The sequence below is a fragment of the Aquarana catesbeiana genome, linkage group LG02 (assembly GCF_042186555.1).
Source record: "Aquarana catesbeiana isolate 2022-GZ linkage group LG02, ASM4218655v1, whole genome shotgun sequence".
In the NCBI taxonomy this organism is placed as follows: Eukaryota; Metazoa; Chordata; class Amphibia; order Anura; family Ranidae; genus Aquarana; species Aquarana catesbeiana.
In genome coordinates, this window is record NC_133325.1 from 248,961,061 (window position 1) to 248,987,319 (window position 26,259).

The following is a 26,259-nucleotide window of genomic DNA, read 5'->3' on the forward strand; positions in this document are numbered from 1 at the left end:
TTGCAGTGCAAAGTGGATTTGCCCTTTGTAAATAACCCCAAAGGTCTTCCCTACCAGACCACGTTAAAGAAGGAAGAGCAGATTACAATGAAACTGTAGATGAATTGCTAAAAACATATTATTCCTTTGACCTAGGCTTAATAGCAGTGTATAGAACAAAACAGGAAAATGAGAATCCACTTCTTTATGCAAACAGGCTATGGTCAGCTTACTATGTAGGCAAACGGAGAAATGGACACAGAGAGGACCCAGAGTACAAAACCCTCCTAATATCTAATGCCTATCCAAGACTTTAAATTAAATATGTATTTATTTTTTATAAATCATCTTAAAGATTCATATCAATGCATCATGGACTGTATGCACAAGTATTTTCATGTAGTCAGAAGGTCTAATTCTGTGAAATCAAAGATATATCACCAGAGTACAAACAACAATACCTGTATAGCAAGGCACACTACAGGAGAATTGGCCACCTTTTCAAAAAGAAAGAGGCACCATTACAATTACAATGCCTCCAAAGATAAGATCTATAGGCATGGCCCCGCAGTTCCTAGTCAGATGCAAATAGCCTTGTGCTCCCCTTTGGATGTAAATTCCATGGAAAGCGATCTCAGATTACAGCACAGTAGATCAGTTCTGAAAGAACTTAAGTTAATTACCACAATTACCTCTCTTGAAAATGAGATTGAACTACTGAAGTCGCATATTCATAATTGGGAACATACCAAGAAAATAATTGAAACATCGCAACATGTTCTTAAGGTAAAATATGAAGCATGCCATGCAGATGTGGTACAATGTAGGAAAGAACTGAAAGAAATAAAACAATCTTTTGATCAAATTGTTAAGGTCCCACAGAAAACTGTCTGTTCCATTTAAACAGAAAATACAGAAGGGAGGCCCAACCTATCTATGTTATCTGCTAGGACTTCACCTTACTGGGAACAAAACCTTAAATATAAGCAATATATAAACAGCGAAAGAAATACCAGATTTAATGTGTCATTCAGATGTCTATGATCTGATTAATTTATTTTCACCCGATCCAATTGTGAATGTCAGTGAACATATACCAATGTAAATATGTAAATGTAACAATGTGGCAGTGTTTGCTTTCTTTGTGTGTCAAAGATACATACTTTTTATTGCAACTGTAGATGTGTATATATACATAAATACACACACCTAACAAAAGTAACGTATATTATGCTTCAAACATGGTTATTATTAATACAGATGTTTATCTTCCCCAAAGGATCAGAAGACTGCCATAAATATTTAGAGGTATAGGGTACAAATATTGCTCTTTATGGGCATATTTGTACTACTTGGGGGAATGCCTTGAAAAAGCTAGGTCTGCAGAAATTCAATCTCTCTTGCATACAATCTCCACTTTGGAATTCTCCCATAAACAGGATCTCAACCCTAATATTTGTGTGATCCTTTATAATGCTAGACGAGACTTACTGTGGTTACTTGACATACACTCCCTCAATAAAGTGAGATAAAGCTCATAATACACATTATTTTCTCACAAATAAGTGTGGCCAAAACCTAGCAAGAGTATTACATCCCCGTGCCCCTCGTCAGTCTATACTTCTGACACTCTCAGATGATTAACTGTGATGTTTAAATGCCCCTATTATGTCCCCTGAAATTATTAAGATCATAGATAGCTTTATGAAACGGTAAATTGCCTGGCCCAGATGGGTATCCAAATGACTATTACAAATTCTTCAAAGACATACTGGCTCCACATCTTAAAGTATTCAATAGTGCGGGGAATGAAAGTCACATGACCTAGTGATGTAACACGTAGGGAGGAGGAGCCAGTAACATCAGGCCGCAGCCAGAGGAGAGTGGAGTGCCATTTTGTTGGAGGTATAAAAAGTACCCATACAGGGGGGGGGCTGCACATACAGGGGTTCTTCCAAAGAAGTGGGGTTCTTTAAATAAGTGGCACTTCTGCTCTTGCGCCATCCATCTGAACATCTTCTTCTCTCTTCACAGGTAAACCTGCGTTTATATCTCCACATACCTTAAAACTGAATATTGCCAGACTGCACAAATGCTTATTTGGTAAACCTGCGTTTATATCTCCACATACCTTAAAACGAAATATTGCCAGACTGCACAAATGCTTATTTGGTAAACCTGCGTTTATATCTCCACATACCTTAAAACTGAATATTGCCAGACTGCACAAATGCTTATTTGGTAAACCTGCGTTTATATCTCCACATACCTTAAAACTGAATATTGCCAGACTGCACAAATGCTTATTTGGTAAACCTGCGTTTATATCTCCACATACCTTAAAACTGAATATTGCCAGACTGCACAAATGCTTATTTGGTAAATCTGTTTGTCACCACTGTTTCAACTCCATCTGTAGCCATGCTCACATTATTTCAATGTTTATTTAGCCATTAAGTCTTACCTAAATTATGGGTTTCCTTATCTTTACAATTTTGGCCTTTTAGTCCCCTTGCAGTTTGATTGTGGTGTGAAAGTTATGCCCTGCTAGCTATGTTCCTAATATGCCCTCCTAATTGATTAATTGCCAGTTTCAACCCACACCCAACACACAGTATAAAAACAAGGCCTTCCTTACGGGGGAACACATACAGGGGGCTGCACATACAGGGGTTCTTCCAAAGAAGTGGGGTTCTTTAAATAAGTGGCACTTCTGTTCAGCGATTTGCACAAAGCAAACTACAAAAGACTGCAGGTGACCTCATTTCCAAATTTTACCATCTTCCTCTCTGAAACATGCACTCTTTACCTCTCCTCCTTTTCACAATTGCTGCCTCTCTCCTCAAACTCTTTTCTACATCCCTCTGCTCCACCCCACAATCTGTACATATCACCCTCACTTCTCCCCTCCCCCTATTACTGCACTCATCACCTCTTTCTAACTCTAAGCCCACTTGCTAACAAACCCCCCAGGATACTGAAGCATGTCCCCTCATACAAATCATATTCTCATATTACCTCCCTCACTCTTCTGCTTCTCCTAATCGCTGGAGATATTTCCCCAAACCCTGGGCCCCCCTTATTTAACTGTGCCCAACACACCCATCACCCTACACCCTCTGGCAATAGTCGCAATCTACACAATTTAGTCTCCATTCCTCTTGCCAACACCAGCCTCTCTCTCTCCTGCGCCCTATGGAACGCCCGCTCTGTCTGCAACAAACTCACTGCTGTTCATGACCTCTTTGTCACTAATTCCTTTAATCTACTTGCTCTCACAGAAACCTAGCTCCACGAATATGACACCCCTTCTCCTGCTTCCCTCTCCCAGGGTGGCCTTCACTGGACTCACTCCCCCAGGCCTAATGGATGCAAGGGAGGTGGAGTGGGATTCTTCCTATCCCCCCAGAGAACGTTCCAGGTTATTCACCCTCCTCCCTCTTTTTCACTCTCATCATTCGAAGCTCACTGTATACGTCTATTCTCTCCTACTTCCCTAAGAATTGCTGTGATCTACCGGCCCCCTGGACCATTATCGACTTTCCTTGATGAGTTCTCTGCCTGGCTACCCTAATTTCTCTCTTCGGATATTCCCACAATCCTTCTCGGTGATTTCAACATCCCTGCTAATACAAACACTCCTGCTACTTCTAAACTTCTTAGTCTAACCTCTTCATTTGACCTGAAGCAATGGGTACAGGCTTCTACTCACTCTGATGGCAACACCCTTGACCTTGTATTCTCTTACCAATGCACTCCATGCAACTTCTCAAACAATCCTTTTCCTCTCTTCGACCACCACCTTATTAGTTTCTCTCTCCCCCTGTCTTCCACCACCTTTCCCTCCAATCGCCTAACCATCACCCGTAGAAACTTTCGCAACTTCAACTCCTCTCTCCTCTATTCTGCTACTGACCACCTCTATGACAAAATCTCTCCCCTGTCCTGCCCCAACCAAGCCATGTCCATCTACAATAAATCTCTGTCCTCCACCCTGGACAAGCTCGGTCCCCTCACTACACGCAGAATCAGGCCTCGACCCCTACAACTCTGGCAAACAGATGACACTAAAATTCTCAAAAAACGTCTGTGGCACAAGACTAAGTCTCTCGAAGACTTCAACCAATACAAATCTGCCCTCCAAAAATACTATTCTTTCCTCCACACTGCCAAGCAAACCTATTTTACAACTCTTATTAATACTTTCTCATCCAATCCCCGTAAACTCTTCTCTACCTTCAACTCTCTACTTTGTCCTCCACCGCCTCCCCCCACTGACTTATTCACTGCCCAGGAAATCGCTAATCACTTCAAAAACTTCAAAAACAAGATTGATACAATCCGTGATGAAATCTCCACTCTATAGGTATCTCCCCCAGCTAAGACCCCATGTCAACAGGTACAACTGACACTGCCCCTATTCAAATCTGCTACTCCAGACAAAGTTGCTAAACTCCTTTCTATCGCCCACCTAACCACCTGTCCCCTGGACCCTATTCCCTCTCAAATGCTACGGTCACCCTCTGACCCCATCCTACACTCTCTAACCCACATCTTAAATCTCTCCCTCACCTCTGGCATCTTCCCAGATGCTCTAAAACATGCACTGGTCACTCCCATACTCAAAAAGCCGTCCTTGGACCCTACCAATCTTAACAACCTACGCCCTATCTCCTTGCTCCCTTTTTCCTCTAAACTCCTTGAACGCCTGGTCTACAACCAACTGAGTGACCACCTCATTAAAAACAACCTTCTTGATCCCCTTCAATCTGGATTTCGCCCTCAACACTCCACAGAAACTGTTCTTTTAAAATTCACAAATGACCTACTAACTGCTAAAACCAACGGACACTATTCTGTACTCCTACTTCTGGATCTTTCAGCTGCCTTTGACACGGTTGACCACCCCCTCCTCCTCAAAAAACTTTACTCCCTCGGTCTCCGTGACTGTGCTCTTCAGTGGCTCTCATCCTACCTATCCCAACGTACCTTCAGTGTCACTTACAATTCTACTTCCTCCACTCCTCTTCCCTTCTCTGTTGGGGTCCCCCAAGGTTCTGTTCTTGGACCTCTTTTATTTTCAATCTACACCTCTTCCCTGGGTTAGCTGATAGCCTCTCACGGCTTTCAATATCATTTCTATGCTGATGACACACAAATCTATCTCTCCACCCCTCAACTCACTCCATCGGTCTCCTCACGCATCACTAACTTACTAACCGACATATCTGTATGGATGTCACACCACTTCCTCAAACTCAACTTGTCCAAAACCGAGCTCATAATATTTCCTCCCCCACGTGCCTCTTTCCCTGACTTCTCTGTGAAGAGCAATGGCAAAACCATCCACCCGTCCCCACATGTCAGGGTGCTAGGTGTTATCTTAGATTCTGAACTCTCCTTTCAGCCCCACATCTAATCACTTTCCAAAGCTTGCCGCCTCAACCTCCGCAACATCTCTAAACTACGTCCCTTTCTAACCAGTGAAACCACAAAGCTCCTGATTCACTCCCTGGTTATCTCTCGCCTTGACTACTGCAACTAACTCCTCATTGGCTTACCTTTAAATAGACTATCCCCCTTCAGTCTATCATGAATGCGGCTGCCAGACTCATCCACCTTACAAAATACTAACAATAAGTTACAAATCCATCCACAACTGTGCCCCCAGCTACATCACTAACCTAGTCTCAAAATACCAACCTAATCGCCATCTCCGTTCCTCCCAAGATCTCCTGCTGTCTAACTCCCTCATCACCTCCTCCCATATCCGCCTCCAGGACTTCTCCCGAGCCTCGCCCATTCCTCTGGAATTCCCTACCCCAATCTGTCAGACTGTCTCCAAATTTATCCACATTTAGGCGATCCCTGAAAACTTTCCTCTTCAGAGAAGCCTATCCTGCCTCCATCTAACAACTGCACTATTTTCTCCATTAGCTCATCCCCCACAGCTATTACCCTTTTGTATAACTTGACCCTCCCTCCTAGATTGTAAGCTCTAACGAGCAGGGCCCTCTGATTCCTCATGTATTGAATTGTATTGTACTTGTACTGTCTGCCCTAATGTTGTAAAGCACTGCGTAAACTGTTGGCGCTATATAAATCCTGTATAATAATAATAATAATAATAATAATACCCAGAGGCTGCATACATGGGAATGCATATAGGAGATTTGATTTTGTGAAAATTGTGAGTGTTATGTTAAACATCCATTAAAAAATAAAGGTGGAAATACAGTGAGCACTATGAGCACATTATTTCTTTTTTGGGTCCTGCGTGGGAGTACACATTAGGATAACCCAGGATGGTAATGGATTAAGATGCAAGTGAGACATCAACCAGGAGGAAAGCCTACATAGGAGTAAAACCACCCCATAATTAGGGGGATGGTTGACCTAAAACATATTGGGTCAATCCAATGAGGTGAGAGCGGTATAATAGAGGTGGTGGGACAGAAGCACTACAAATACAAGCACCCCTTACAATATCTAATGGTGGAAAAAGACTATTTATACTTACTGTATACTATATGCTGTGAAGGAGAATATTGATAAAAGAAGCACTTCAACAAAGGACACTGAATAATATACTTTATATTTCTTTTTTTTTTTAGGATATTATTTTGTTTGGTTATATACTAGGCTGGTGTATGTTTTATATGGCTTGTGGTAGAATATAAACATTCTTTTTATGTGCACGTTTACATATAAATTGTGGTAACATATAGCAGTTCACTTTAAATGAAAGCAGGGAGATTTGCACATATTAGGATTGTGTTTTTTGATCACTTGTTTTTGCACTTTTATTATAGATTGGTATATTTTAAGTATTAAAGTAATATATAGAGTGTATAATACACCTATGTAAGCTCATGCGCTAATGGATGAGCAAAATACATAAATGTAAAATTGAATTAATGAATATTAATACATTAATTAATTAAATTAAATTAGTTGGGTTGTTGCTCTCAGAAAGTGCATGCACCTTTAAATGTGAAATCAAAAATTAAGAGCACTACCCTGTGCTACTAACTAATAAATCATAATCACATTTCAATCAATTCATATAAATGACAATAATCCATAACCATGATAATTCAATCCATAAGAGTACAAAGTCTATAAAAGTTCATCAGTTTCAAATCTTTCCAGTGCAGCTTTAAGTTGTTAATTGTGCAACATAAAGTGCTAAGTGCTGAAAAAGTAATCTGTGCAATCCGTGCTCCCCTCTGTGTGCCCCCTCACTCACCAGAAATCCAGGATTCCCATAACAAAAGTCACAAACGCTTGTGAGGATGGCTGGGCTCTGTAGTCCCATGGGCTGTATCTCCAACTGTAGCGTGGGTTAATCTTCATACAACATCAAGGAAAGTACACAAATGGCAAAGAAAGCAATATAGCGTAATTCCGTTTAATATATATATATATAAACAAACAATATCCATTCACTTTTAAAAAACGCTGTAACAAGTGTTGGAACCCGAATCCAGAAGTAACCATCAACTTGTGTCGCATCGGCCAGAAATTACATCACCACCCATGGTCAACTGATACGTTTTGTCCCTCCCATGAGACGTTATCAAAGGATATCCCCTGGTGGTGTTATGTATCTATATATAGAGTGAAAACTCCTTTCTCTCACACCTAAACTGAGTAAATGACTCAGTGGCTGCAAAATTATGTCATATCCTCTTCCTGTGACTGATTATAAAGGTGTATGAGGCTTCACCTCTATTAAATCCTCCATATTAGTACACCGAACTTAGCTGAATATATGGCTATGTATATCCTATTTGCTCGGGGGAAATGAATCAATGAAATTTACTTAAACAAAACCACTCCATAATAGCATTAGATTAAAATTTAAAATTGTTAAACATAATTTTAGTATATATTGAATTATATCTAGTTGAGGTTTAATGAAACGAGTATTCTAACCTAGCACCAACTAGTGGCCAAATAAAGGATCCATCATTCCAATGTTAAACTCTATGTTAACCTATATTATTACCTATATTATTTTGGATGTAAATGAGGTGATAGCCCCACTTCAATTATAATAACTGGATGTACATGTTTATGCATATTGCCAATAGGGATGAGCCGAACACCCCGGTTCGGTTCGCATCCAGAATATGCGAACAGGCAAAAAATGTGTTTGAACACCGTTAAAGTCTATGGGACACGAACATGCATAATCAAAAGTGCTCATTTTAAAGGCTTATATGCAAGTTATTGTCATAAAGTGTTTGGGGGCCTGGGTCCTGCCCCAGGGGACATGTATCAATGCAAAAAGAAGTTTTAAAAAAGGCAATTTTTTCGGGAGCAGTGATTTTAATAATGCTTAAAGTGAAACAATAAAAGTGTAATATTCCTTTAAATTTCGTACCTGGGGGGTGTCTATAGTATGCCTGTAAAGGGGCGCATGTTTCCCGTGTTTAGAACAGTCTGACAGCAAAATGACATTTCTAAAGGAAAAAAAGTCATGTAAAACTACTAAGAATTGTTGGTCCGGCAATACACATAAAAGTTCATTGATAAGAATGGTATGGAATTTCCCCACACACCAAAATTAAAAAAAAAAAATGCATGGGGGTCCCCCTATATTCCACACCAGGCCCTTCAGGTCTGGTATGGATATTAAGGGGAACCCCGCACCAAAATTTTAAAAAAAAATGGCGAGATGTCCCCCCAAAAATCCATACCAGACTCTTATCCGAGCATACAACCTGACAGGCCACAGGAAAAGAGGGGGAATGAGAGCGCGCCCCCCCGCCTGAACCATACCAGGCCACATGCCCTCAACATTGGGAGGGTTCTTTGGGGTAGCCCCCCAAAGCACCTTGTCCCCATGTTGATGGGGAGAAGGGCCTCATCCCCACAACCCTTGCCCGGTGGTTGTGGGAGTCTGCGTGCTTATCGTAATCTGGAAGCCCCCTTTAACAAGGGGACCCCGAGATCCCGCCCCCCGTGTGAATTGGTAATGGGGTACAAATGTACCCCTACCATTTCACTAAAAAAGTCTCAAAAAAGGTTAAAAAACACGAGACTTTTTTGACAAGTCCTTTAGTAATTTCTTCTCCTTCCATCTTCTTTCTTCTGGTCTTCCTTCGGTGTTCTTCTTCTTCCATCTTCTTATTCTTCATATTCTTCTTCTCCATCTTCTTCTTCTTCCACTCTTCTCGTCCTGCATCTTCCTCTGGCTTCTTCTCTTCTCCGTCCGCACGATCCGCCTCAGTTGGAGTCTTCCACTGTGTGATGCTTTGGCTCTTTTGACACTTCTTATGTAATGGAGGCGGGGTCACCTGGTGACCCCGCCCTCCTCTGATGCACAGGGACTTCCCCGTGGCTTTCCCCCATGTTGTCAGAGGGGGCGGGGTCACCCATTTATGTAACCAGGTGACATCGCTCCCCTCTGACAACACGGGGAAAGCCACAGGGAAGTCCCCATGAAGTCCCCGTGCGTCAGGGGGGAGGGGCCACTGGGTGGCCCCGCCCTCCCTTATATAAGAAGTGTCAGAGGAATCGAAGCATCACATGGTGGAAGACTCCCACTGATGCGGATCGTGTGAACGGAGCGGAGAAGAAGCCGGAGGAAGATGCGGGACAAGAAGAGCGGAGGAAGAAGAAGATGGAGAAGAAGAAGATGGGGGAAAAAGAATAACACCGAAGGAAAACCAGAAGAAAGAAGATGGAAGAAGAAGCAGAAAGAAGAAGAAATTAATAAAGGACTTGTCAAAAACTGTCTCTTGTGTTTTTTTAACCTTTTTGACACTTTTTTGAAATGTGGGGGTTAATTTATACCCCATTAACAATTCACACAGGGGGGTGGAATCTGGGGGTCCACTTGTTAAAGGGGGCTTCCAGATTCCGATAAACCCCCCACCTGTAGACCCCCACAACCACTGGGCAAGGGTTGTGGGGATGAGGCCCTTCTCCCCATCAACATGGGGACAAGGTGCTTTGGGGGGCTACCCCAAAGTACCCTCCCAATGTTGAGGGCATGTGGCCTGGTGCGGTTCAGGAGGGGGGGGCGCTCTCTTGTCCCCCCTCTTTTCCTGCGGCCTGCCAGATTGTGTGCTTGGATAAGGGTCTGGTATGGATTTTTGGGGGACCCAATGCCATTTTTTTTTAAATTTTGGTGCAAGGCTCCCCTTAAAATCCATACCAGACCTGAAGGGTCTGGTATGGATTTTGAGGGGTTCCCACGCCATTTTTTTTTAAATTTTTGGTGCGGGGTTCCCCTTAATATCCATACCAGGCCCTTCAGGTCTTTAGGGGGACCCCCACGCATTTTTTTTTTTTTAATTTTGGTTTGGGGTTCCCCTGTGAGGGAATCCCATGCTGTTTTTATCAATGAACTTTTATATGTATTGCCGGACCGACAATTCATTATAGCCGGCACTAGCGATAGTAGTTTTATAGTAGTTAGTAGTGATAGTAGCGATAGTAGTTTTACATGACTTTTTTTCCTTTAGAAATGTCATTTTGCTGTCAGACTGTTCTAAGCATGGGAAACATGCGCCCCTTTACAGGCATACTATAGACACCCCCCAGGTGTGAAATTTAAAGGAATATTACACTTTTATTGTTTCACTTTAAGCATTATTAAAATCACTGATCCCGAAAAAACTGCCATTTTTAAAACTTTTTTTTGCATGGATACATGTCCCCTGGGGCAGGACTCAGGTCCCCAAATACTTTTTATGACAATACCATGCATATAAGCCTTTAAAATTAGCACTTTTGATTTCTCCCATAGACTTTTAAAGGGTGTTCCGCGGCTTTCGAATTTGCCGCAAACACCCCAAATTGTTCGCTGTTCAGCGAATGGGCGAACAGCCAATGTTCGAGTTGAAATCATGTTCGACCCGAACATAAAGCCCAACCCTAATTGCCAATGACCCTTCTAACACGCAAAAAATTTAATTGTTTATCTCAATTGAATGTATATAAATGCCCATAAGAATCCATAAAAATGTGGATAATGACTATAAAGGGAACCTAATAAATTAGGCACTAATAGTGATTAAATATAACCCCTAATGTGTTTGTATATAAATATCGTAACTCATAGGTTATTAAAATTTTTATTATTGGTTATGAATAGCCCCATAAGTCTAAATAAATTAAATTGCATTGAATAAATAAATTAAAATTGTGTACATTGAAAATTCTTTACCCCCCTGGGCATCAATGTACCCATCTGGTATATCCATCTCGATTTGTTTCGACAAATGGCTCTTCTCATATTTGTTCCCATCCAATGTCTGTCTATTTTATCTATCCCACAGAATTTAAGTTGTCTGGGGTCCCTATTATGCTGTAATCCAAAATGGTTGGATAGGCTGTGATAACTAAATCCTTTTTTGATGTTGTTAATGTGTTCTCTTAGTCTAATTTTTAGTTGTCTCGTGGTTCTTCCAATATACTGTAAACCACAACTACACTCCAAAAGATAAGTGAAATGGGTATTATTACATGTCATAGATTTTTCCTGTGTGTTGCCTAGTTTCTGTGAATATGTGCATACACCTCAATCATTGTAGTTTTGTGGACATATATATATCTAGATCTGAGAGATCTTCTTTTTTTTTTTTCTCAAAGTTTTTATTGTTTTCACATAAGTAAGGTTACAAACCAGTTGTGAACGTACATATTTCACATAAACATTATGAACACAAACAGGGAAAACAAGCAGTCAGACATACAGTAGTACATTGTTCACACATGTAACTGTAATAATATTGCGTAACTTTAACCAACAGTATGTTTATATTCAGTTAGAGGTTTATTGAGACTGAATGTCAGTAAGGGTTCCCGTGTTAGATACGTCTCATGGGAAAATCCTTAATTGGGGGTTTAGTAGGAGTGGATCGAGTTATGTATCTATGTATTACCCCAGAGGTATCATCATTTGTCTCTCCTCTCAATATTATGGTGCTGCGATGTTCGGTCTAAGTTTGCTCAAGATAGGATATAAGTGGGTTGTGTTGTCAGTGGCATCCTGTTCAGGTCATTAATCTTAGGTTATATATTAACTTCTGGGGAATGGTGGGTGGGTAGGAAGTGGAGAAGGTGTAGGGGGTGAGTATGACTCGGGTGTATCCGAGGATGGGGGAACTGATGACATGAGTTTATGAAAGTGGAGAGTATGGTAAAGGTGGTAAGAAGTAGGGGGGAGAAAGATATCAGAATGATTAAGATTTGGGGAGTATTCAGTGACATGAAGGTAGCTGTGTGTCTCTCTTGCCTCCCTCCTCAGAAGGGGGCTCACATTAGATCCATACCAGCTGATCAATGTCATGGGTATCTGTCAAACCTATTCACATAGTCGTTTGGGATTATGGGAGAAAAGGTAGTAGAGTTGTGCGTATATTTACACTGTGGAATGGTAGGACAGTTTATGTCAAATCTTTACTAGTTTGGAGAGAAAAGGAGTCTGATGTTTTTCTGAAGTGTGTCCAACATGCCCATTTGTTATTAAATTTGTGTGGGGAGTCTCTCGCTATATGCATCAATTCTTTCATTTCAGCAATTCTGTAAATTTTGTCGAGCCATTCTTTGATGGAGGGGGGTGTCTGGGATTTCCAGTGTGTGTGGGAATGCACTGTTTTGCTGCATTGATCATGTGCATCGCAAGCGATTTTATGCTATGTTCTGTGTGGTAAACTTGAGTGATGTAGTAGAAATTGAGCGGGGGTTCTATCCAAAGTGTAGGCGGTGACACATGTGATTATCTTGTGTACTTCTGTCCAGAACGTTTGGATAGAGGGGCAATCCCACCATAAGTGAAGTAGGGTTCCTGGTTGATCAGTACATCTCTAGCATTCCTCTTGGATTGCAGGATTAATTTTATGCAGTAAGGCAGGTGTGCGGTACCAGCAAGTTTGGATTTTGAATCCATTCTCTTGTGTAGTCACATTGATAGATCCCTTGTGACTGTTGAGATAAATTCTTTCCCATTCTTCTGGCGAAAGAGATATAGACAGGTCTCTTTCCCAAGCAGTGCACATTGTCGAATTATTATGTGTACCGTCTATGAAGAGAAGGGAGTGTGCAGTTGATATCATGTGTGTTTGCAGTGTTTTCTGGGAGCATAGGCGTTCAAAAGGAGTCAGTTGTCTAGAACAGGAAAATTTCCTTTCTAGGTTTCTCAAGAAATGAGTGATCATGAGATATGTGCAGTCTGGTATCTGTGGTTTGTCAAACTAGAAGATAGTTGAGATGCTGAAAGGATTTTCTCTTGGTTGTAAAAGTCATGGTCTAGGATCTCTCCGTCAGTCCAGTGTTGCATTAAGAAGTTAGTGTGCATGCCCGGGGGAAAATCCGGGTTCAGTCTGAGTGGGGTCATTGGGACTTGGATTGTCCAGATGGAGGAGTGTTTGCAAGTCATGTGAAAGCTTTGAATTGTTGGTCAGATTAAAGGATGAAGCTTCAGTTCGGTGGGAAAGTAACGTTCTAGAATCCAAGGTAATGATGCTATGGAGAGGTTTGTGAAAGAATCCTCCAGTCTAACCCAATCTTTTGTGGTTCTGTGAAGATTCCAGTCTAGTATTCTGGTCATATATACAGCTTTGTAGTAGTTGGTAGGGTCTGGCAAACCTATGCCTCCTAGATGTTTGGGTAAGGCTAACTGTGCATATTTAATTCTAGGTTTGCGGCCCCCCAAAGGAAGGTGGAGCTGATGTTTTTTGGGAGCTATGTTTTGTAGGATTTGAAGGTCGGGGGCACGTGAATTGGAACAGTCTGCATTATATATAGGATTCATGGAAGAGCATTCATTTTTAGAATTGCAGCTCTCCCAAACCACGTGAACACCGGCCTATTCTAATTTTTTAGGTCTTCTGTAAGTTTGTTTAGTATTGGTAAATAATTTTTTGTATATAAGTTGGATAGTTTTGCGGGTAGTTGTATGCCTAGATAGGTGATCGCTTCTGGCTGCCACTGAAAGGGGAAGTTTGTTTTGCATTGATCGACTGTGGGTGAGGGCAAGGAGACATTAAGGGCAAAGGATTTAGTAAAGTTAATTTTGAGGTTGGATATCAGGCCAAATTTTCGAAATTCTTTGAGTAGGCCTGGGAGTGTGATCTCCGGATGTGTGAGAGATAGGAGTATGTCGTCCACGTAAGCAGCTAATTTGTATTCTCTTTGGCCAGTGGATACCCCTCTTATGTCTGGGCTTTGACGTATGGAACACAGGAGAGGCTCAAGTGTGAGGACAAATAGAATGGGGGAAAGAGGACACCCCTGTCTCGTTCCGTTGCATATGGGGAAGGCATTCGACAGGGTGTTATTTACTCTAATTCTGGCTGAAGGTTGGGCATATAAGGAAAATATAAGATTGAACATGTGCGGGCCTATTCCCAGAGCTTTTAGGACAGCGGCCATATAGTCCCAATACACACTGTCGAATGCCTTCTCTGCATCTAAAGCAAGGGAAAAAAACTGCTTGTTTTGAGGATGTCATGAGGTGGTGCAGGTTGATCGCTTTTATAGTGTTGTCCCTGGCCTCCCTTCCAGGGACAAAACCTACTTGGTCTCGGGAGCTGATTAATGGGAGCAGTGGAAGAAGTCTATTGGCTAAAATTTTGGAGAGGATCTTAATATCCACATTCAGTAATGAGATAGGCCTATAGTTTGCTGGTTGTGATGGATCTTTGTTGTCCTTGGGTATGATTGTAATGTGTGCTTGTAGCATTCCTGGAGTGAGTGGTCTATATGCTGATAGGGAGTTAAAAGCTTTTAAGAAGGGAGTGCTAAGGGTGTCAAAGAATGTTTTGAAGTAGACAGCGGATAGACTGTCAGGGCCTGGACTTTTGCTGGCCTTCAGGCTTTTAACTGCGTCCTGTTGAGTAATCAGGCATTCTAGTATGTTGGAGGATTTTGGAGAAATCCTTTTGGGGCAGTGCTGTTCTAGGAACTTTTCAATTTTAGTTTGGTGGTCCTAATCAGAGGGTGTGGGTATATTAGCCTTATCTATATTGTATAGTTTTGTGTAGAATTTCTCAAATTCCTGAGCTATAGCTGTATTGCTTGTGTGTGTTTGACCTGTTGGGGAGCATATCTTATGTATCATTGTCTTAGCTTTCTTCTAATGCAATGCTTGGGCAAGCAAGTGGCCACTTTTCTTTCCTAATTCGTAAAAAAGCTTGTGAGAAAGCATACATTTTTTCCTGGTGTTGCGATTCAGTTCTGGATTAGTTTGCGAGTGTCTGTGAGGTCCTGGTAGGATTGTTGGCCATGGTCTGTTTGTGGTGGGCCTCTAATGTCTTGAGTTTATGAAATAGGACTGCGAGATATTATTGTTTTTCTTTTTAAATTGTCGCTGCCATTGAGAGAAGTCTGCCTCTTATCACACACTTGTGTGCTTCCCATTGGGTTAGACTGGAGATCTCTGGTGTGTCATTTTCTCGAAAGTAATCGTTTAGACATTTGTTAAAAGTTGAGACTCTGGTTTTGTCTGTCAGTATCATAGGATCTAGTCTCCAAATATTGGTATGTGTGATTTCGTCAGGGAAGGTCAGTGTTATCGTAATTGGATGGTGATCCAATATGGTCATAGGTTCGATTGTCGCATTCGATAGTAGAGGAAGATCTCTCTGAGTGAGAAACAGATAGTCCAGTCTGGAGTATTTTTTATGTGGTGCTGAAAAAAGGTACAATCCTTTTCTTGTGGTCTGAGGGTGCGCCATGTGTCATTAAGAAGAAGAGATTGGATACTCAATTTTATTTGGCATAGTGCCCTATATGGTAGACTGGATGTTCCTGAAGATGTAACTAGGAGAGGATCGAGGGGAACATTGAGATCTCCTCCCAGTAAAGGTATGCAATTTTGGAGGCGAGGGTCCGCAGAGATGAGGAGTCAGTGAAGTAATTGCATAGTGTTCGGCAAACACAGTGATAGCTGTATGAGCGGTGAAGCTGTCTGACCATTGTAACAAAAGCGATACAGCTACTGCGAATGTGTGAGTGGATTACATTGATTGCCCACTTTTGTAGCATTTAAAAACACTGCACAATGATGTTTTTTCTTTTATCTTTATGTGAATCATCACCTTGCAAATGTAATTCATCATGCAACTGTGATCTGTGATAACTGAAATATAAGCAAGTTCATCAAAGGCATTTGACTGGACATTTAGACCTCAGCTAGATTAACAAAAACAGACACTATTAAATGCTTTTTTATTTTTATTTCTTTCATCAACATATATCCAGGGATAAGTGTTCCCTTATAGGTCTTTGATGCATTTATTTGCATCCATTCACTTTATTGATTTGAATTATTTATTTGCACTTATTCACTTTACTGATTGTGATATCAGGGTATTTTTTATGGTTTAGGATTTTATATACAAGCACCACTCCAACAGATGGGGAGAGTTTGATAAGCGCACCAACATATTTTATATTGCTCTATGATGGTAACCCCAGAGAGAGGTGGGAAGGTGGGGGGCTGTGGATCGATGTCCCTGGTATCAGTTCCCAACTTTGGGATTAACATGTCTGTAATGGGCATAGCAGATCTGCTTGAGGAACTTTTAGTGAGTATGGGAAGTTTGTCTTGAGGTCTTTTGCATCTAACAGGCTAAGTGCTCATGGTATTAGAGCGGTATGGGCTCAATATTAATATTAACATTAGTGTCGGGCGGTGAGGGGAGTGAATCTTGTGGGAGCACGCTTGTGTTCCAGGTATGGGAGAAATAAAAGGTCGAATGATGTCAGATGATGGCGGCAGTAAGACAGAGTGAAGAGTTATTAGGAAAAGGTTTTGTAAAAGATTTTAGTTCTTCTATGTTTACTGTAAAGAGTTTATTTAAGTGTGTGATAGCTCCAATTCATCAGTCCCATGAAGGGTTCTATAGTCTATAAAGGAGAATGCCACTATCATCTGTGTTCCCATAACACATGCATTTGATATATTTTCAAGCATGACATTATCTTTCTGACCCAACTCTTGTCGTTCTGATAGTTTACCGCTAGGAGAAATAGTGGCAGTACATAGCGGGGGATTAGTGATGCTAGTTGGCATGTTCTTTCCTGTCTGAGGGATGAGAAACATTCAGTACTGGTTACCTTATGTGAGGGTATATCTTCTTACGCTGTAGTGGACAGTTGTAAAGTCTGTGAAAATAAAGAAAAAAAAAAAGGAAAGCAACAAATCCACCCCCAGTTCAAACAGCAGAGAGAATGGAAAGCATAAAAAAGGGGAGGTGGTTGAGTATTTGAAGATTTCGATCGGCATCTGAGGTTTTACTAGTATTTCCAGTTCCTGGAGTGTAGCAAGGGAGAGGTAGTCACTTGAAACCATCTGTGCTCCATTTCTTTGCCTGTTGCGGTGATGTTCCGTGGGGGTGTGCAGATCCGGATGGCGTAATGAAGGAGTGGAGGAATCATTCATTCTTCTTCTGAATTCCTGGTGATATAAGGCACATATGCTCATGTCCAGTATGGTACATATATGGTTCTTCATTAACATACAGCAGGGCTACCATTGGGCAAGTGAACCATGGCTAGATATTCTGAGGTAACTTTATGTGAAAAATACATTTTGCTAACCGTGGAATATTTCTTTCTCTAACTTATTATTTCCAGATTTTGACCACCGATTGAAGAGGTAGGTAATTAATCACGTTCACAAGTGGTGAGCTCTGCGGTGATCTGGGGATGCCATAGAACTGCAATTTTTTGGGATCCCCGCTGTCTTGGCCGGTGAGGATGGGGGATGTGTGCGGCAGCGTTGGATGCTGAAGTTTCCCGCTTCAGTGATGCCATCCATAGAGGTGGCTCTGCAGAGTGGAGGGAGACGGAAGTCACTGTACCAACCTGGTGGGTCCACTGATGGAATGTTAAGCGCAGTACAGAAAGATTCTAGGTCTTCTGGTACTCTGAGGTGTGCAGTATGACCATTGTGGGAAGCTGACAGGCAAAAAGGAAACTTCCAGCGATAATTTATATTTCTAGCTCTCAATATATCAAGCATGGGTCTCATTTCTCTTCTCCTCTGGAGAGTTATGTTAGATAAATCTTGGAATAGTTTGATGTCAGAACCTTGGAAGGAGAAGCTTATGCGGCCCCTAGCTTTGCGGAGGATTTCTTCCTTCAGGACAAAATCAGTCAGGCAGCAGATTATGTCCCTGGGTGGGTCAGTAGCCCTTCCTCTCAGACGTAACGCTCTATGGATGCGTTCCATAGCTTTAGGGGTATCTGGGGGTCTTTCTAGAAGTTCATTAAAGAGGGCAGTAACCGTGCATGAAAGCTGGGCAGAGTCAATTGATTCAGCGAGTCCTCTTATCCTTAAGTTGTGGCATCTCCCACGATTGTCCAGATCCTCCATGTGTCTGTTTATGTCTCTGAGGTGGACTGCATGCGATTCTGTCACTTGCTGTACGTGGCACAGCAAGGCATCATGGCGGGCTTGAGTCTTCTCTACCCCTTCCATTCTCAGGGACATTGCTTGTATGTCTGATCGTAGGTCAGAAATGGCAGCAGACAGTGTATTTTTAATGTCTGCTGCCACTGTGTGAAAGTCCGCTAGATTTAGCGCTGAGGCTGCCTGCATCCTGTGTGAAGGAGGAGGGCTGCGGCTTCTGTTCCTGTGCTGCTCTCGGCTGTCTGAGTGGGACATGAGGAAAGAGGCCTGTGATGGTGGCGTGTCTCCCTGAAGCCTCGGCCGGAATATCTCTGGTATACTGCGGTTTGGCTGAGTGTCTGTGTCTCTGGGAGAGCAGTATCGTGTTGCAGAGGTACTCCTGGGTGTGTTACTTATCCTGTGATCGCTGGATGTTCTCTGTAGTCTGGTATCTTTACCTCAGTGAACCGGAGCTAGCAGTTTAAGCGTCCATCTTAGACCGGATTCAGGCCACCCGATCTGAGAGATCTTACACAAAAGAGGTAGTTCCATCCGCAATACACATTTATTGATTGGGTTACATAATATATAAAATTACACACCAGACAGTATTTACAACACAATGTACAGTGTAGGTCCCCAAGCTTACATGATATTTACAAATTACCCACAGCAACCATATTTATAATACAATATAAGATGCAAGTATAGTGTCAGATTACTTGTTAACTTCAGGTTTGCCCATGATGACTGCTTTCTGACCCCTCACCAAAGAGGGACTTAGCTTGGTCACAAAGCATTATATACCCCCCTCCTTTCTTTACTGTGGCTAATATAATTCTCCCTAATTGATCACTGTACCTAGTAAATGTATATTTGGCATAGCCTGATTGGATGAGTCAAAATTTACTACCCAGGTGAGATGTTATCAGGGAAAGCAAAAGGCCAACCTTTGAAGTTGAACTAATTACCGTAACACCAACACAACACTCAATACTTTGAATATATTTCCTTCTAACTGAAATATATTTCTAATTGCAATATTATTTACAGCTGTTATTGGAGATTTCACATAAATCCTATGTAACAGTCGGCCCATTGTGGCCAGTGAAAACTAAGGCCACACATAAAATAATGGTTTATGGGTAATCTCCTTTAATATTTGGAACTTTTTGCTTTGCTTTCTGAAATAAAAACTCTTTGAAAAAAAAACTTTTAAACTCTCCATCTCTACAATCCACATTTCTGGATCCCAGTATCAGTAGTCATCACTTGTTATGGATGTAATAAGTCCAAAATAAGAATCATAAGAGACAAAACACCAAAAAAAAAAACAAGAAGAGAAAAAAAAAAACATGAGGATCCTTGTTCTCAACAGCTCAATAAAAAAAGTACGAAAGTCAATAATGCCAATCTGGTCATGTTGTCCTTGCTTCTGGGACAGCTTTCCATGGTGATTACAAGTGGATATCGCATACAGTAATAGCCTTTGGACCAGCGTTCCTGGCTTTCTGAGATTATACATTATTAATATGGACAAGGGTAGAGAAAGAAAAACATGAGTACTTTTAAGACATATGCATTCAAATGAATGCTCATCTTGTCATTCTGAGTATTAAGGACCTTTGATTAGAATTGTTATAGATATACTGCAACATAATAATGACCCTTTCCCATTGACACGTTAATTATCAATTATGTCTGATTTCCATCCCCCATTTTTCTTCCTCCATTGTCCTATGCCTGCAAGTAATTCTGCACCGCCTTCTGCTGAATACCACTGTGTGCGTGTATGACCCTTCAAGTGTCCAGGGGGATCTTGTTGCCATTGCAACTCACCTCTAACTGCTTTTACTAAAATTGTGTTCAGTTATACCAACCCTGAGGGGCTAACCTTGGCTGGTGCCAAACTTTTGTGCATATAGCTCCGTCCTAGGCTACCGTGTGTAGCTACTATACGAGTCCTGTCTTTAGCAGGCTATGGAAGAGGTCATAACTTTAAGAGGTCTCACTGCAAATTAGGCAATGTCAACTATGCAGACAAAAATAACTTGATTTTAGAATACGGATAAGTGTGATGTCACCAGTTACTTGTGGCCCCAGGAACAATCAAGCAAAATTACTCTTAAGTACAATTGTACTATATTCCCTGCTATTTGCCAATCATGGAGTCTCACAAGTCCCAGTATATCTATATGATATTAAATCAATGCTCTTTGAACTTAGTTATGGCACAAAAAAGAAAACTGACCACCAAAAACAAAAATGACCAATGACCACATACAATGACTGCCATATATAAGGACTGTAGAAAGGATTGTGTGTCATATATACAAAGAAAATAGTCATATGACTGTTGCTAAACCCTGGTGCTACTGTTACTATTGTCCTAGTTGGTAATAGCTACAATGACATAAATTTATACAAAACAATGATCCAATGTCGAAAGAGAAAAAAAAAAGAAACAGAATTGTTGGAACTTGGCCCAATCCCCAAAATGCTATAGGGAAGCTTTAATATTCTATATCAATATTTTTAAATGTTCTCCATATAATGTTTCCCATAGTCCCCTCTTTTTTTTTTATTTCGCCATAGCAAAACCAAACTCAAGAATCACTAAAAAATAAAGGTGATATCAGAACAAAAGAAAAATTTAGGAAGCCTCCCATAGGGTGAAGAGATTGGTACTGTGAGCCACGTGATTGAGAATGAAATTACATAGGAGGGCAGGAGGCGGAGCCTAGCGGAGCAGACATGCATTGTTAGAGCTCCATACCGCTGAGGAGAGAAGAGAAGGACAAAGCGGAGCCTGCAGGCTCAAAAGGTATCCATTTGAACCTTTTTGCCCCAGGGAACAAACTGTGAAAGTTTGGGCAGGAAATATGGTACTGGGAGGAAACCGTGGCAGAAATAAAAATCACCTCACAAAGAGCTCACAGGCACTCACTGCAGCTGAAGCAGCTCCAGTCACCTCACAAGATACAGCATCAGGGCGCTCTCACAGACAGAAAATGTCACAGCAAGACTCTCCATTTGAGTCAGATACAGAACAAATCCTCTCACAAACTTCTCCACAAGCCTCCTCAGTATCCCCAGTAATATTATTACAATTTGAAAAGATGCTTCATAAGGCTTTAAAACAAACCTCAGACCAAATAACAAAAAGCCTAACCAAAGAAATAAGAGAGCTGGGAAACCGCACCACAGCCTTAGAAATAAAAATGGATGAAATTGAAATTACAACCCAAGAAAATATAACAGAATTGGAACAATTAAAAAAAGAGAATTTAATACTTCAAACTAAGCTAGAAGATTACGAAAATAGAGCCAGACGTTCAAACTTACGCATAAGGGGAATACCTGAAACTGTGACAGACCTGCAATCTACTATTACTGCTCTATTACAAGAACTAAAGCCAGATATCCCTATTGAACGTTTAGAACTGGACAGAGTACACAGAGCCCTCACAGCCAAAAAGAAAGATGGACCCCCACGTGATATAACCATAAAATTTCATTATTACAGAACGAAAGAACAAATACTAATTGCTGCAAGAGAAAAAAAGGAACTTAACTTTCAAGGACACAATTATCAAATTTTTGCTGACCTGTCCCAACTTACTATTACTAAAAGACGATCCATGAAACCCCAACTAATGGAACTGCAACGCCACAACATTATGTATCAATGGGGCTTCCCCTTTTCAGTCAGATTTTTTTTGTTTTCAAAAGATTTTATTAAAGAAACAAAAAAAATTTGCATACATTGAATGAGGATATTCAATACTTTCAGGGTACAATATATGTCATGAGAAAATAGGGTACAAAGTGGTCTATCACGTTAAGAACTATTTAGTAAACTCAACATTCTCTTGGACTACAGAAATTACCACAAAGAAGAAGTTATACCCTAAGAGTTGGGTGTGTAATACTTATAAAACTAAGAAGAAAGAAGGAGAAAAAAAAAAAAAAAAAAAAAGGGGGGGGAAATCATACCAGAAACAATAATTTGGTCAGGAGTGCTCAATCCTGAAGCCTTAATAAGAACCATGGATTCCATTTGGCATTGTATGCAGGGGTAGAATCATGTAGTGTGTGAAATATTTGCTCGGATATCATCATACAATCAATACGTGCCATAATTTGCGCGAATGGAACAGTAGCGGACTTCCAGTGAAGAGCTGTGCACCAGATCGTAGCTATACATATTGAGTGAATTAACCTAAGGAGAGGTTTTGGAATTTCAGGAATATCTTGGAAAAAGATGCAGTGGAGGTGAGTGAGACTAATGGGGTGACCCACCAGTCTATCCACCAGCTTAAAGACCTCTCTCCAAGTAGGTTGAAGTTTTTCACAATCCCAGAAAATGTGCATATATGAACCCAAAAGTGCACATCCCCGGAAACATCTAGGGGATGTTTGTGGGTATATTCTGTGAATGCGGGATGGGGTATAGTACCATCTCGTCGTTAGCTTTATAGCCGTCTCCCTAACGGCTAGGGATTTGGTACATTTGCGTATATTTAACCAACCTCTCTCCCAGTCCAAAGCGTCCCGGTCAAGGTTTAGTTCTTGGTCCCATTGAGACCTATATTTCAGGGACGGGACATCTACGGCTGCCACTAAGAGTTTATAGATCAGTGAGATGAGACCCCGCTGACGGGGGGTCTCACGGCATAGATCCTCATACAAAGACGTGGCAGCCCCCAAGGGGGTAGGGTAGTGTTGTTGAAAAAAGTGACGTATTTGAAGGAAGCGAAAAAATTCCCTGTCTGGAATATTAAATCTGGTTTTTAATGACGAGAATGTGGTGAATTTGGAGTTAACCTGGAAATCGCCCAGAGTAATTAAGTTGTGTTGTGTCCATTCTTGGAATGACTCAGGGTGATAGTAAGCTGAAGGGAATCTAGGGTCACCGAGAAAGGAGGCACCCTGAGGGGACTGGGTAGAAAGACTGAACCTATGTTTGTAAGAGTTCCAAAGTTTTAGCCCCAGAGACACTACCAAATTCTTGGAGGAAATATCTGGCAGGGAGGGGAAAGAGGTCCACATTATCCCAGGGAGAAATAGGGGAAAAATAGAGTCTTGTTCAAATTTGACCCACGGGACCTTAGAGTTGCGAATATTCCATTGGGCTTGCTGAGCATATCTGCTGGCCAGGTAATAAAGCCAAATTCGAGGGACCCCCAATCCCCCGCTTCTAGCAGAACAATAGAGGGTGTCTCTAGCAAATCTGGAGGGTTTGTCCTGCCAAATAAATTTATTAAGTTGTGCCTGAAGGTTCAGCAGATATGATTTGGAAACTCTAATTGGGAGGGATCTAAAGAGATAGAGTAACCTGGGGAGGATCACCATCCTGAGGGCTGTAATTCTACCCATAAAGGAGATGTGAAGTTGGGACCACATTTTCAGAGTCTTTTTCAGTTTGGAAATCATAGGTGGATAGTTAAATTCAAAAAGTTTGCTGAACTCTCCTGTCAAACAAATGCCCAGATAGGATAGGTGGGTATCTGCCCACGTAAAATGAAAGGTGTCTTTAAGGTGATGGAGTTCCGTTGGAGAAAATCCAACCGGAAGAGCTACCGATTTTGTGACATTGATCTTAAGACCAGAGACTCCAGCAAAATCTGATAGGGTCTGAAGGAGATTAGGGAGGGAGATAAGGGGGTTGGTCAGGAACATGAGGACATCATCTGCGTACATACAGAATTTGTATGTAGAGGCACCTTTTGAATACCCTGAAATATTTTGATTGGTGAGTATGGCAATGGCTAGGGGTTCCAGGGCAAGGGCAAAAATCAGGGGGGAAAGTGGACACCCCTGTCTAGTGCCCCGGCCAACTGAAAAAAATTCAGAGTAACAGCCCGGAATCTTAATACGAGTTTTGGGATTGATATAAAGGGCATGAAACCCGTGCAAAAATTCATTGCAGAAGCCCATACGCTGCAGAAGGATGGAAAGGTAGTTCCAGGAGACGCTATCAAACGCCTTATGTATGTCAAGGCTGAGCATGAAGAGTCTCCTGGAGGTCTGGTTTGCATCTTGAATTATGTTGGAAGCTAGTCTGATGTTATCAGTTATAAATCTATGGGGTATAAATCCTGATTGAAAGGGGGAGATAAGGGAGGAAATGATAGAAGCCAACCTATCCGCTAGAATTCTACTAAAAATCTTTAAGTCATTATTCATGACCGAAATTGGTCTATAGTTTTGGGGAAGTAAATGATTTTTGTTAGGTTTGGGGATCAAGGACATGTTTGCCAATAACATCTCATCTGGGAAACTACCCCCTTGTAGGACCCAGTTAAATAACTGTACTAAGCTGGGGGTTAGAAGTGTGGCGAATTTTTTATAATATATGGCCGAAAAGCCATCGGGGCCGGGGGCAGAGCCCACCTTAAGGGATTTAATTACTCTAAGCACTTCTGAAGTAGTAATGGGGGCGTTAAGTTTCTCTGTTTGTGAAGGGGAAAGGGAAGGTATGGGGACATTTTGAAACCAAGTTTCTTCGGTATTAGTGGGAGGGGTTTGAACTGGTGCTAAGAGGGAGGAATAGAAGCGTTCAAAAATGTGAAGTACTTCCTTAGGATGAGAGGTGGAATGACCCGCTATAGAGGTTAATTTGTATACATGTGTGGGGTGGGAGGCTTGGTTAAGTTTCCTAGCGAAAAGAGTTGTAGTGGAATTGTTATGCAGCAGAAATTTGGCTTTGGACCATCTAAAGTCTTTCTCAGTCTTGGAGGATAGGAGAGAGTTTAATTCTAGACTCTTTTGATCTATAGTTTTCCTGGTGGATTCCAAGCCTAACAAAGCGGTGTTTTTATATAAACGATCCAATTCTGTCGTGAGGTCAAGGATTTTTTGTCTATGCATCTTATTATGGGAAGAGGCAATGCTGATAAGTTTTCCCCTTATAACTGCCTTATGGGCAGACCATACTATAGCAGGTGGGGTTTCTGGGAGATCATTGATGGAAAAGTACTCCTCAATGGACTTGGCTGTCTCGGATTCAGCCACTAAATCCGAGAGCAAAGCTTCATTCAATCTCCAAGTGTGTGGGGTGGGAGCGAGGCCTATAAATTGTGTAGTGAAAGAGGTGACATGATGATCTGACCAGACACAAGGATGGATTGTGGCAGACGATGAGTTGGCTAAAATGATAGGGGTAGTATAAATATAGTCCAACCTAGCATAACTATTATGTGGATGCGAGTAGAAGGTGTATTCTTTTAGTCCCATGTTATGCGTTCTCCAGGTATCTATCAACTGGTGGTCAGCCAGACCTTGTGAAAGAGACCTCGGGAAGGCTTTAGACGAGATCGTGGAGGAGGATCTATCCAGTGTTGGGTTAGCAACTAAGTTGAAGTCACCTCCTATTATCATATGAGGCGAGTTCAAAGAAACCAACTTGTCAAAGAAGGATTTGAAAAAGGATGCAGGGGCGTCATTAGGGGCGTAAACACTTGCTATAGTTATTTCCTTGTTGTGGATCAACCCTTTAATAATAACGAACCTGCTATCCTTGTCTTTATGACATTGCTTTACCTCCATAGGTAAGGAGGCATGTAATAATATGGCGGCACCCCTGCTTTTGGTTGAGTGAAGTGAATAAAATGCTTGGGGAAAATTCCTGTGAAGGAATTTTGGGTGTGAGGTATGTGAGAAATGAGTCTCCTGAATTAGGAGAATCTTAGCGCCAAGATGATTGTATTGATCAAAAGCTTTGCGTCTCTTGATCGGGGAGTTGAATCCCTTCACATTATGGGAAATACATGTGATAACCATGATTTATCATAGTCGAACTATCACAGCTGAGAGAGTTTATTGTAAAGTTTACACAGAGGGTAAGCTGAGCTTGTAAGTTACGGAATAGGAAGACAAGCAGGGGTACCACCATTACAATATTAAATAAAATGCAACCATAG